The sequence below is a fragment of the Tubulanus polymorphus genome, chromosome 1 (assembly GCF_964204645.1).
Source record: "Tubulanus polymorphus chromosome 1, tnTubPoly1.2, whole genome shotgun sequence".
Taxonomy (NCBI): domain Eukaryota; kingdom Metazoa; phylum Nemertea; class Palaeonemertea; order Tubulaniformes; family Tubulanidae; genus Tubulanus; species Tubulanus polymorphus.
Genome location: NC_134025.1, coordinates 2,903,462 through 2,918,421, shown reverse-complemented (window position 1 = coordinate 2,918,421; position 14,960 = coordinate 2,903,462). Strand labels below are relative to the sequence as shown.

Genomic DNA, 14,960 nt, shown 5'->3' with positions numbered 1-14,960 from the left:
GAAAATATAATCTCAGGGACTATCAAGTTTAAATGTGCATGAGTAGACCGAGTTCTAACTAAAATCAATTAATACAAGTGAGTACAGGTGATTGTACAGACAATAGATTGAGTTTGAAAGTGTCTGAGTCTGAGTCAATACTATAGGCCTAATTGATTAGTGTGATTCGAGTTAAGAGCTGAGAGCTGAGTCAACTGTAGATCACAGAAAAATAACAAAAACAATTTGTAGTGAACAACTAAACCACGAATAGGTTTTAGTTGTTGTGATTAATAGTTCAATATGTATTTACATGTAAACAACCAATTATCAAACACCAATCACAAGCCCTTAAATCAATTAAGCACCACAAAATCAATATAATACATCAATGTAACAAATAAAAGACAAGATAAACTGGTTACGTAAGTACTTTCCACCTCGTTTTACTATTCTACACCAAGTTGAGAATACAGCTCCTCTACGAATCGATCATGTCATTTCATAGAAATAAATATGGTATTTACAAAAACAAACGAGTTAAAATGCATTGTAATTAACCAACACCGACAGAAGTCAACACGAAGAAAAGGTCTGTCATCATGTCATGTCGATATTCAAACACACTACGGAACTGACTGCGCTGCATTTCAGTTCGACCTCAAAACATCATCAACAATTCTTTAGAAACGATCTAAGATATTCTAACTTGTTTTATTTAAATCAAAATAAATAAATAAATAAATCAAAATAAATCTCAAATTGAACACATACGTTCATACACACGGTCAGTTGCACACACAAGAATTCTCAAAGTCTTAACACGCAGAAGAGTTGTCCAAGTTCCAGCAACGCATAAAGAGTTCTCCAAGTTCGAGCAACGCATTAGAGTTCACCAAGTTCCAGTAACGCATTAGAGTTCTCCCAAGTTCTAGCAACGCATTAGAGTTCTCCCAAGTTTCAGCAACGCATCTCGAAGTTCCAGCAACGCATCTCAAAGTTCCAGCAACGCGTTAGAGTTCTCTTAGTTCCAGGAATGCATTAGAGTTCTCTTAGTTCCAGGAATGCATTAGAGTTCTCTTAAGTTCCAGAAACGCATTAGAGTTCTCAAATGATTAACAGGCGCCATCTTATTATTAAATTAGATGTATCACACATTTTTTCACCTAGAAGTCAAATCAAACAAAAATTAAAGGATATTTTAAACAATCAATAAAACATTTCAAGTCGTTTTTCTATTACAATATACCTGATTTATAGTCTGTTCAGATTCATGACTCATCCATTCTTTCATTCTTTCAACTTTGGAAGAATATTCATGTAAATTCCTGCAGGTATTTTTCCATCTTGTAGTAACATAACATCTTTAGATATTTCCTACTTACAACACAAAAACTCAAAATATGAATAATTTTTGAATAATGTCAGATTTGAAAATCGACTCATGTAATTTCAAAATTATACCTGATTTAAAGTCAGTTCAGACTAATGACTCGACCTTCCTTTGCAACTGTTCACTTTGCGACACTACTTTGTTGTTGACTAAGGCAGATAACTCAGTACTACTGATCTCAGCGGTGACATTCATCTAACTGATCTGATGCCTGGTGATTGTCTCATCTATAGGGACTCAGTTCTCTCAATATTTGCTACAAGAAAACACAAAATATGAATACCGGCAATTTTCAATTTTTGAGATTTTTATATAATTTCAATATTGTACCTGATTTATTGTCAGTTCAGACAAATGACTCGACGTTCCGCTGGAACTGTTAACGTGTGACTCTTAATTGTTATTTCGTTCCTGACTTAGAGGCAGATACAGCACAGCGCCACTGATCTCATCTCACTTGTGATCCTCTTTATCTCACTGGAGACGCCCTGATCTTACCACTTGGATAGACATAGTTCTGTACTGATCTCACTGGTGATATTCTCATCTCTGACGACACTCAGTTCTGTGGTAAACCTCTCAATATTAGCTAAAAGAAAACAAAATATGAATAAATTTAGATTTTGACACTTTGATCTATAGTCAGTTCAATGACTGATCCTTCCTTTGGTATTGCATGTCTAATGATTTGCTACAAGAAATCATGTAACAGACCATCATAACGTTTGAGACTTTCCCAACAACAAGAAATCCATGTCGATCTAACTTAATATACCTCATTTATAGTCAGTTCAGACTAATGACTCGACATTCCTCTGGAACTATTAACCTTCCTTGCGACTCTGAAACTCTGTTGCTGACTTTGACGGAGATGAATCAGTACTACTGATCTCAGTGGTGACATTTATCTAACTGATTCCTGGTAATTGTCTCATCTCTGGTGAGAATCAGTTCTGTGGTAAACCTCTCAATATTTGCTACAAGATAACACAAAATATGAATAATTTTCAATTTTGAGACTTTGAAAATTGATTTATACAATTTCAATATCATACCTGATTTAAAGTCAGTTCAGACTTATGACTCGACATTCCTCTGGAACTGTGTACTTTCCCTGTGACTCTTGTCACTTTGTTCCTGACTTTGAGGGAGATAACTCAGTACAACTGATCTGGCTGATCTGACGCTCTAATCTCTCTATAATCACTGCGACTTAATCTTCACTACGGTATATTATTTTAGACATTGATAATTTCACATTTCATTTTTTCCATTTTACAATTAATCATTAACCTTTTATATTTTTGTCTACAAAATGGGTATCTAATATTGTTTGTAGAATTAATGCTTTTCAATGACAAACACTGAAACATTATCACAAGTTATATCCACACACAAACAAAGATAGATAGCGCTGTACTTGCTAATCAAGTTTTTTCCATGCGCATGGACCCGCGGGTGTGCATGTGTATACCCTGAAAATACATAAACACAATTTGTGTCTTTATGTATTTAGTGCCATTTCATGCAAGTGCGTTAGTGCATGGATGCATCAGTGCAAAGTGAGACGTCTGGTGCAAAGTGAGACGCCAGGTTCAAAGTGAGACGTCAGGTGTAAAGTGAGACGTCAATTGTTTTCACCAGTGTTTATGATGATCGATCTTCACTTAATAGGCTATAATGGACAAGAGTTGGCTCCAATGTTTTGAAGTTTTATTAACTCAGGTTTAGAGTTTATCGGCATTCATAAAATGCTCCGACCCAGTTTAGCTGATTCAAGGGCTATCTAACACCTAGGCTATCAAGGGCTATCAAGCAATAGCATCTTTGAATATAACAGTCTTAAAACGCAACTCCGTAATGTGATAATAAGTTGCTGATACAATATATAAACAGTGACAATTCAGTTTGTTTGTCACGTTTCTACGTGACAGTTGAAGCAGGAAGGAGAAGACTCCTTAACTCAATATCACCCCAAAACAGAGTGTTTCAATTAACATGCACCAGCAAGCAGCAGTATTGAAGGAGGCCATCAGTGTTGTAACACACTGACGATGCAGTTTGTTTGTGTCACGTTTCTACGTGACAGTTGAAGAAGGAAGGAGAAGACTCCGTAACTCAATATACCACCCCAAAACAGAGCGTTTTAATTTTCACCCAGCATCAAGCAGTAGTATTAAGGGAGGTCATCAGTGTTGTAACATACTGACTATGCAGTTTGTTTGTCACGTTTCTACATGACAGTTGAAGAAGGAAGGAGAAGACTCCTGAACTCAATATCAACCCAAAACAGAGTGTATCGATTAACACCACCAGCAAGCAGCAGTATTAAAGGGGGTCATCAGTGTTGTAACACACTGACGATTCAGTTTGTTTGTCACGTTTCTACATGACAGTTGAAAAAACAGAGCGTTTTAAAAACAGAGCGTTTTAATTTTCACCCAGCATCAAGCAGTAGTATTAAGGGAGGTCATCAGTGTTGTAACATACTGACTATGCAGTTTGTTTGTCACGTTTCTACATGACAGTTGAAGAAGGAAGGAGGAGACTCCTTAACTCAATATCACCCCAAAACAGAGCAATTTTCACCCAGCATCAAGCAGCAGTATTAAAGAGGTCATCAGTGTTGTAACACACTGACAATTCAGTTTGTTTGTCACGTTTCTACGTGACAGTTGAAGAAGGAAGGAGAAGACTCCTGAACTCAATATCACCCCAAAACAGAGCATATCAATTTACACCCAGCAGCAAGCAGCAGTATTAAAGGAAGTCAATCAGTGTTGTAACACACTGACAATTCAGTTCGTTTGTCAGACAGTTGAAGAAGGAAGGAGGAGACTCCTTAACTCGATATATCACCCCAAAACCAACAAGCAGCAGTATTAAAGGAGATCATCAGGTTGGACATCGGGAGGATAATTCAATTTGTTTGTCACATTTCTACATGACAGTTGAAGAAGGAAGGAGGAGGCTCCTGAACTCAATATCACCCCTAAAAAAGTGGAATGATTAACACGGAGAAGGAACTTGCCAGCTTTTTAGATGGCCATAATGTGTAATTTGATAATGTAATTATGTAACAATTCATGATGTAATAATGTTTAATGTAATAATTTTTATTGTGATAATGTTTAATGTAATAATTCAAGAAGGTAAAGGAAGGAGGTAAGAATTAACACCCAGCAGCAACGAGCAGCATTAAGGGAGGTCATCAGGTAAGACACCAGGATGACAATCAAGTTTGTCACATTTCTACATGACAGTTGACGAAGGAAGGAGGAGACTCCTGAACTCAATATCACCCCAAAACAGTGTATCAGTGTTTTGTAACACTTAACTTTCATCACAACCAATTGATTTAGCAGTAATTCATTCACTGTGTTTTGTAACACTTAGCTTTCATCACCACCAAATGATTTAGCAGTAATTCACCCACAGTGTTGTGTAACACTTAACTTTCATCACCACCAATTTAGCAGTATTTCACCCACAGTGTTTTTGAACACTAAACAAGGAATTTCAATGATACAACCACCAGAAAACTATCGATGGATAGCTGCTTTGAATATTTATACATTTAAAACGTTAAGTCGCAATGAGGACGATCAGGAAATACAACAATCAATCCCAATTCACCGACATATTTTATAATATATACACAAAACCAACACCAGCGACATTTCAATGATACAACCACCACAAAGCTATTGATGGATAGCACCTATGAATATCTATACATTTAAAACATTAAGTCCCAATAAGGACGATCAGGAAACATAAGCAATCCCAATTCACCGACATATTTTACAATATATACACAAAACCAACACCAGTGACATTCCAATGATACAACCACCACAAAGCTATCGATGGATAGCTCCTTTGAATATTTATACATTTAAAACGTTAAGTCGCATTAAGGACGATCGGGAAACATAACAATCAATCCCAATTCACTGACATATATTATAATATATACACAAAACCAACATCAGCGACATTTCAATGATACAACCACCACAAAGCTATCGATGGATAGCTCCTTTGAATATTTATACATTTAAAACATTAAGTCCCAATAAGGACGATCAGGAAACATAACAAGCAATCCCAATTCACCGACATATTTTACAATATATACACAAAACCAACACCAGCGACATTCCAATGATACAACCACCACAAAACTATCGATGGATAGCTCCTTTGAATATTTATACATTTAAAACGTTAAGTCGCAATAAGGACGATCAGGAAACATAACAAGCAATCCCAATTCACTGACATATATTACAATATATACACAGAACCAACACCAGCGACATTCCAATGATACAACCACCACAAAGCTATCGATGGATAGCTCCTTTGAATATTTATACATTTAAAACGTTAAGTCGCAATAAGGACGATCAGGAAACATAACAATCAATCCCAATTCACTGACATATATTACAATATATACACAGAACCAACACCAGCAACATTTCAATGATACAACCACCACAAAGCTATCGATGGATAGCTCCTTTGAATATTTATACATTTAAAACGTTAAGTCGCAAAACTGAGTGTTTTGATTAACATGCACCAGCAAGCAGCAGTATTAAAGGCCCTCAGTGATGTAACACACTGACAGTTCAGTTTGTTTGTCACGTTTCTACGTGACAGTTGAAGAAGGAAGGAGGAGACTCCTTAACTCAATATCACCCCAAAACAGAGCGTTTTAATTTTCACCCAGCATCAAGCAGCAGTATTAAAGGAGGTCATCAGGGATGTAACACACTGACAGTTCAGTTTGTTTGTCACGTTTCTACGTGACAGTTGAAGAAGGAAGGAGGAGACTCCTTAACTCAATATCACCCCAAAACAGAGCGTTTTAATTTTCACCCAGCATCAAGCAGCAGTATTAAAGGTTGTAACACACTGACAATTCAGTTTGTTTGTCACGTTTCTACGTGACAGTTGAAGAAGGAAGGAGAAGACTCCGTAACTCAATATCACCCCAAAACAGAGTGTTTCAATTAACACCACCAGCAAGCAGCAGTATTAAAGGAGGTAATCAGTGTTGTAACACACTGACAATGCAGTTTGTTTGTGTCACGTTTCTACGTGACAGTTGAAGAAGGAAGGACAAGACTCCTTAACTCAATATCACCCCAAAACAGAGCGTTTAATTTTCACCCAGAATCAAGCAGCAGTATTAAAGGAGGTCATCAGTGTTGTAACACACTGACAATTCAGTTAGTTTGTCACATTTCTACGTGACAGTTGAAGAAGGAAGGAGAAGACTCCTGAACTCAATATCAACCCAAAACAGAGTGTATCAATTAACACCACCAGCAAGCAGCAGTATTAAAGGAGGTAATCAGTGTTGTAACACACTGACAATGCAGTTTGTTTGTGTCACGTTTCTACATGACAGTTGAAGAAGGAAGGAGGAGACTCCTTAACTCAATATATCACGCCAAAACAGAGCGTTTTAATTTACACCCAGCAGCAAGCAGCAGTATTAAAGGAGGTCATCAGTGTTGTAACATACTGACAATGCAGTTTGTTTGTCACGTTTCTACATGACAGTTGAAGAAGGAAGGAGGAGACTCCTTAACTCAATATATCACCCCGAAACAGAGCGTTTTAATTTACACCCAGCAGCAAGCAGCAGTATTAAAGGAGGTCATCAGTGTTGTAACACACTGACAATGCAGTTTGTTTGTCACGTTTCTACATGACAGTTGAAGAAGGAAGGAGGAGACTCCTTAACTCAATATATCACCCCAAAACAGAGTGTTTTAATTAACATGCACCAGCAAGCAGCAGTATTAAAGGAGATCATCAGGTTGGACATCAGGAGGACAATTCAGTTTGTTTGTCACATTTCTACATGACAGTTGAAGAAGGAAGGAGGAGACTCCTGAACTCAATATCACCCCTAAAAAGTGGAATGATTAACAACGAGAAGGAACATGGCAGCTTTTTAGATGGCCATAATGTGTAATTTGATAATGTAATTATGTAACAATTCATGATGTAATAATGTTTAATGTAATAATTTTTATTGTGATTACGTAAGGGAAGGAGGTAAGAATTACCACCAAGCAGCAACGAGCAGTATTAAAGGAGGTCATCAGTGTTGTATCACACTGACAATTCAGTTTGTTTGTCACGTTTCTACGTGACACTTGAAGAAGGAAGGAGGAGACTCCTTAACTCAATATATCACCCCAAAACAGAGCCAGCAGCAAGCAGCAGTATTAAAGGAGATCATCAGGTTGGACATCAGGATGACAATTCAGTTTGTTTAGTCACATTTCTATATGACAGTTGAAGGAGGAAGGAGGAGACTCCTGAACTCAATATCACCCCTAAAAAAGTGGAATGATTAACATGGAGAAGGAACTTGCCAGCTTTTTAGATGGCCATAATGTGTAATTTGATAATGTAATTATGTAACAATTCATGATGTAATAATGTTTAATGTAATAATTTTTATTGTGATAATGTTTAATGTAATAATTCAAGAAGGTAAGGGAAGGAGGTAAGAATTAACACCCAGCAGCAACAAGCAGTATTAAAGGAGGCCATCAGTGTTGTATCACACTGACAATTCAGTTTGTTTGTCACGTTTCTAGTGACAGTTGAAGAAGGAAGGAGGAGACTCCTGAACTCATTATCATCCCAAAACAGAGTGTATTAAATAACACCCAGCAGCAAGCAGCAGTATTAAAGGAGGTCATCAGGTAAGACACCAGGAGAACAATTCAGTTTGTTTGTCACATTTCTACATGACAGTTGAAGAAGGAAGGAGGAGACTCCTGAACTCAATATCACCCCAAAACAGAGTGTATCAGTGTTTTGTAACACTTAACTTTCATCACAACCAATTGATTTAGCAGTAATTCATCCCCTGTGTTTTGTAACACTTAGCTTTCATCACCACCAAATGATTTAGCAGTAATTCACCCACAGTTTGGTGTAACACTTAAATTTCATCACCACCAATTTACCAGTATTTCACCCACAGTGTTTTTGAACACTAAACGAGGAATTTCAATGATACAACCACCACAAAGCTATCGATGGATAGCTCCTTTGAATATTTATACATTTAAAACGTTAAGTCGCAATAAGGATGATCAGGAAATACAACAATCAATCCCAATCCACCGACATATTTTACCATATATACACAAAACCAACACCAGCGACATTTCAATGATACAACCACCACAAAGCTATCGATGGATAGCTCCTTTGAATATTTATACATTTAAAACGTTAAGTCGTTATAATGAAGATCAGGAAACATAACAATCAATCCCAATTCACCGACATATATTACAATATATACACAGAACCAACACCAGCGACATTTTAATGATACAACCACCACAAAGCTATCGATGGATAGCTCCTTTGAATATTTATAGATTTAAAACGTTAAGTCGTTATAATGACGATCAGGAAACATAAAAATCAATCCCAATTCACCGATATATATTACAATATATACACAGAACCAACACCAGCGACATTTCAATGATACAACCACCACAAAGCTATCGACGGATAGCTCCTTTGAATATTAATACATTTAAAACGTTAAGTCGCAAAACTGAGTGTGCTAATTAACACCCAGCAGCAAGCAGCAGTATTAAAGGAGGCCCTCAGTGATGTAACGCACTGACAATTCAGTTCGTTTGTCACGTTTCTGTGACAGTTGAAGAAGGAAGGAGAAGACTCCTGAACTCAATATCAACCCAAAACAGTGTATCAATTAACACCACCAGCAAGCAGTAGTATTAAAGGAGTTCATCAGTGTTGTAACACACTGACAATGCAGTTTGTTTGTCATGTTTCTACATGACAGTTGAAGAAGGAAGGAGGAGACTCCTTAACTCAATATCAACCCAAAACAGAGCGTTTTAATTAACACCCAGCAGCAAGCAGCAGTATTAAAGGAGGTCATCAGTGTTGTTACACACTGACAGTTCAGTTTGTTTGTCACGTTTCTACATGACAGTTGAAGAAGGAAGGAGGAGACTCCTTAACGCAATACATCACCCCAAAACAGAGTGTTTTAATTAACATGCATCAGCAAGCAGCAGTTTTAAGGAGATAATCAGGTTGGACATCAGGAGGACAATTCAGTTTGTCACATTTCTACATGACAGTTGAAGAAGGAAGGAGGCTCCTGAACTCAATATCACCCCTAAAAAAGTGGAATGATTAACACGGAGAAGGAACATGCCAGCTTTTTAGATGGCCATAATGTGTAATTTGATAATGTAATTATGTAACAATTCATGATGTAATAATGTTTAATGTAATAATTTTTATTGTGATAATGTTTAATGTAATAATTCAAGAAGGTAAGGGATGGAGGTAAGAATTACCACCCAGCAGCAACGAGCAGTATTAAAGGAGGTCATCAGTGATGTAACACACTGACAATTCAGTTTGTTTGTCACGTTTCTACATGACAGTTGAAGAAGGAAGGAGGAGACTCCTGAACTCAATATCATCCCAAAACAGAATGTATTAAATAACACCCAGCAGCAAGCAGCAGTATTAAAGGAGGTCATCAGGTAAGACACCAGGAGGACAATCCAGTTTGTTTTGTCACATTTCTACATGACAGTGTTGAAGAAGGAAGGAGGAGACTCCTGAACTCAATATCACCCAAAACAGAGTGTATCAGTGTTTTGTAAAAGTTAACTTTCATAAAGAGGCAGCAATCAGAGTTTTAAGTCACTGACGATTAACGTCAATGACAATGCGAATTGGAATTAATTTCAGCAGTAATCAGCAGTATTTGGGAGAGGCAGCAATCAATGTTTTAGGTCACTGGCAATCAGCAGTATTTGGAAGTGGCAGCAATCAGTGTTTTGAGTCACTGACAATTAACGTTGATGATAATGCGGATTGGAAATTCTTTTCAGCAGTAATCAGCAGTATTTGGGAGAGGCAGCAATCAATGTTTTAGGACACTGGCATTCAGCAGTATTTGGAAGTGGCAGCAATCAGTGTTTTGAGTCACTGACAATTAACGTTGATGATAATGCGGATTGGAAATTCATTTCAGCAGTAATCAGCAGTATTTGAAAGAGGCAGCAATCGATGTTCTAAGTCACTGACAATCAACGTTGATGATAATGCGAATTGGAAATTCATTTCAGCAGTAATCAGCAGTATTTGGAAGAGGCAGCAATCAGTGTTTTGAGTCACTGAGAATTAACGTTGATGATAATGCAAATTGGAAATTCATTTCAGCAGTAATCAGCAGTATTTGGAAAAGGCAGCAATCAGTGTTTTGAGTCACTGAGAATTAACGTTGATGATAATGCGAATTGGAAATTCATTTCAGCAGTAATCAGCAGTATTTGGAACAGGCAGCAATCAGTGTTTTGAGTCTCTTGTACTCGAAATTTCAAGAACGAGTAGATAGGAGATCCCAAATCTCAACATCATCCCTAGGATGGAGGAGGAGGAGGAGAAAATTCATAATTCTTTTAGTATACCTTATTATTTCATACCTATTATTCATTTAATATATGTATTAAAAGTGTGAGGTCACATCAACTAGCCAGTATCATAGTTATTGAACATTGACATTTATCATATCCCTAAAAGCAGAGGAGAGGAGATAAAACGTACCACCAAATCAGTATGTGTATCACTGTTTCAGTACATGTATCTATGTTTCAGTACATGTATCAATGTGTCAGTGCATGTATCACTGTCTCAGTACATGTATCTATGTTTCAGTACATGTATCAATGTTTCAGTACATGTATCAATGTTTCAAGATGGCTGAACTCCACAGCAGCTATCAGCATCATTCAGTGAAGTTGATAAGTTGATGTAGAAGCAACTACCATACAACAATAATCAAGGAGAAATATTATTTCAAACAAATTATAATTATTTTACTAAGCCTATTATCATTCTATTCCTATTATCATTTCATACCTATTATTATTTAATATATTATTCTATATCTATCATTATTTCATATCAATTATTGTCTTATACCTATTTCAGATATCAAAGAGCAAAGAAGGTCACATCAACAAGCCAGTATCAGTTATTGAACAGTGACATCACCCCTAGGAAGGGGAGGTAGAACAAGCCACCATATCAGTATACATATCAATGTTTCAGTGCACATGTATCAATGTTTCAGTGCACATGTATCAATGTTTCAGTGCACATGTATCAATGTTTCAAGATAGCTGAACTTAACAGCAATTTACATAGCGTTACATAGCAACACCATGTATTACAACACTATGTTTAGTCTTGGAAGTCTTAAGACTTAGACCTATCCCATAAGCAGTCTTAGAAGTCTTACACTTAGACCTATCCCGCAAGCAGTCTTAGAAGTCTTACACTTAGACCTATCCCGCAAGCAGTCTTAGCAGTCTTACACTTAGACCTATCCCGCAAGCAGTCTTAGAAGTCTTAGACTTAGACCTATCCTACAAGCAGTCTTAGTAGTCTTACACTTAGACCTATCCTACAAGCAGTCTTAGTAGTCTTACACTTAGACCTATTCCGCAAGCAGTCTTAGAAGTTTTACACTTAGACCTATCCTACAAGCAGTCTTAGTAGTCTTACACTTAGACCTATTCCGCAAGCAGTCTTAGAAGTTTTACACTTAGACCTATCCTACAAGCAGTCTTAGTAGTCTTACACTTAGACCTATCCCGCAAGCAGTCTTAGTAGTCTTACACTTAGACCTATCCCATAAGCAGTCTTAGTAGTCTAACATTTAGACCTATCCCGCAAGCAGTCTTAGTAGTCTTACACTTAGACCTATCCCGCAAGCAGTCTTAGAAGTCTTACACTTAGACCTATCCCGCAAGCAGTCGTAGTAGTCTTACACTTAGACCTATCCCGCAAGCAGTCCTAGTAGTCTTACACTTAGACCTATCCCGCAAGCAGTCTTAGTAGTCTTACACTTAGACCTATCCCGCAAGCAGTCTTAGAAGTCTTACACTTAGACCTATCCTACAAGCAGTCTTAGTAGTCTTACACTTAAACCTATCCCGCAAGCAGTCTTAGAAGTCTTACACTTAGACCTATCCCGCAAGCAGTCGTAGTAGTCTTACACTTAGACCTATCCCGCAAGCAGTCTTAGTAGTCTTACACTTAGACCTATCCCGCAAGCAGTCTTAGTAGTCTTACACTTAGACCTATCCCGCAAGCAGTCTTAGAAGTCTTACACTTAGACCTATTCCGCAAGCAGTCTTAGTAGTCTTACACTTAGACCTATCCCGCAAGCAGTCTTAGTAGTCTTACACTTAGACCTATTCCGCAAGCAGTCTTAGTAGTCTTACACTTAGACCTATCCCGCAAGCAGTCTTAGAAGTCTTACACTTAGACCTATCCTACAAGCAGTCGTAGTAGTCTTACACTTAGACCTATCCCGCGAGCAGCCTTAGAGGTCTTACACTTAGACCTATCCTACAAGCAGTCTTAGAAGTCTTACACTAACACCTATCCTACAAGCAGTCTTAGAAGTCTTACACTTAGACCTATTCCGCAAGCAGTCTTAGTAGTCTTACACTTAGACCTATTCCGCAAGCAGTCTTAGAAGTCTTACACTTAGACCTATCCCGCGAGCAGTCTTAGTAGTCTTACACTTAAGACCTATCCCTCGAGCAGCCTTAGTAGTTTTACACTTAGACCTATTCCGCAAGCAGTGTTAGTAGTCTTACACTTAGACCTATCCTACAAGCAGTCTTACACTTAGACCTATCCCATAAGCACTCTTACACTAGACCTATTCCATAAGCAGTCTTAGATTTGTACCTTAGGCTTAAATACTGTGATAGTTGCTCAAGGAAAGAGTATTCTTATCGATGTCTCTTAAGACAAATCCACTAGAGGTATCTTATACTGTGTCAAATGGAAATCTTCTTAACTGCTGTTCAGTATAAATTCGGTATTACCGGTATTACCAGCATCATCATCATCATCATCATCATCAAACCAAACCAGAGAGAGAGGAGAGAGAGGAGAGGGAGAGGAGGGAGGAGAGAGGAGAGGAGAGAGAGGAGAGGAGAGAGAGGAGAGGAGAGAGAGAGGAGAGAGAGAGGAGAGAGGAGAGAGAGAGGAGAGGGAGGAGAGGAGAGGGAGGAGAGGAGAGAGAGGAGAGGAGAGAGAGGAGAGGAGAGAGAGGAGAGGAGGGGAGGAGAGGGGAGGGGAGGGGGAGAGGGGAGGGGGATGAGGGGGATGAGGGAGAGGGAGGGGGAGGGGGAGGGGGAGGGGGAGGGGGAGGGGAGAGGGAGGGGGGAGGGGAGGGGGAGGGGGAGGGGAGAGGGAGGGGGAGGGGAGGGGGAGGGGGAGGGGGAGGGGGAGGGGGAGGGAGAGGGAGAGGGAGAGGGAGAGGGAGAGGGAGAGGGAGAGGGAGAGGGAGAGGGAGGGGGAGGGGGAGGGGGAGGGGGAGGGGGAGGGGGAGGGGGAGAGGAGGGGGAGGGGGAGAGGAGGGGGAGGGGGAGGGGGAGGGGGAGGGGGAGGGGGAGGGGGAGGGGGAGGGGGAGGGGGAGGGAGAGGGAGAGGGAGAGGGAGAGGGAGAGGGAGAGGGAGAGAGAGAGAGAGAGAGAGAGAGAGAGAGAGAGAGAGAGAGAGAGAGAGAGAGAGAGAGAGAGAGAGAGAGAGAGAGAGAGAGAGGCAGTTTAACGTCGTACCACAGGACAATTTTAAAACACTGGTAAAAGTATAAAGCCAAGATTGAATGAATTCTTATGGTTGTATTAAAAAAAATTGTAATAAAGCAATTTATGAAAATGTGGACTAAACTGTATTAAAAATCTGGGCTAAAATAGCTTAAATCGACGTGTAGATATTATCTAGTTAAGAAAATTAAAAGGTTTTAAGATAACATTTAAAATCCAAAAGTTTTAAAGATACCTAAAAAGTATATTTACAAGTAAAAATTATAATCAATAAAAAAATAAAAAATGTACAAATAAAAACCAACGACTATTTACAATTTTACAATATGTACAAGTAGTGTTAGTACAGATAAAATGTGTCAATTTGATGAAATATCTAAATTTCTAGTTTTCATCATTATTTACCTATAATAATAAAAGCCCAAGCGAGTTTAGAATAACTGTGCCAGGCCAATCACTCACTCGATGATCATCAATTACTGGTACTACACAATCACAGAAAGAGTGGTTTTTACCGCGCGGTATATAAGGCCAGGTGCACCTCCCAATGATAATGCCACCTATAATGTTTGGCTTATTGTGTGTTGATATGTACATTGATATTTATTGAATGAGAAAGCTGCAGGTAGTAGAGAAGAGCGATAGAAAAAATTGTATGCAGAAAACAAGTGCATATGAGACACAGGAGATTACTGAAATTCAATACGGCTACCAGTCAGCCATCTTGATTGTGAAAATGAAAAGAAGATAAATCCAATTCAGCCACCAGTCAGCCATTTTTAAAATGAAAATAAGATAATGAAATCTGATATGGTCACCAGTTAAGCTTTACAACCAATATGACCACAGGTCAGCCATTTTAGTGTGATTTCAACCATTGTGGTACCTTACACCTTTTCCTTGAA

General features: G+C 38.5%; 1 long non-coding RNA gene across 1 annotated transcript; it reads right to left on the bottom strand.

The window, feature by feature from the left end:
- Positions 1 to 551: 551 nt before the first annotated feature.
- Positions 552 to 2,697, bottom strand: LOC141914358 (uncharacterized). Its single transcript, XR_012620809.1, has 6 exons — positions 2,428 to 2,697; positions 2,148 to 2,349; positions 1,703 to 1,961; positions 1,444 to 1,628; positions 1,229 to 1,356; positions 552 to 1,145 (listed from the first exon to the last, which is right to left on the bottom strand). It is a non-coding gene; the product is annotated as an uncharacterized LOC141914358 (long non-coding RNA).
- Positions 2,698 to 14,960: the final 12,263 nt, after the last annotated feature.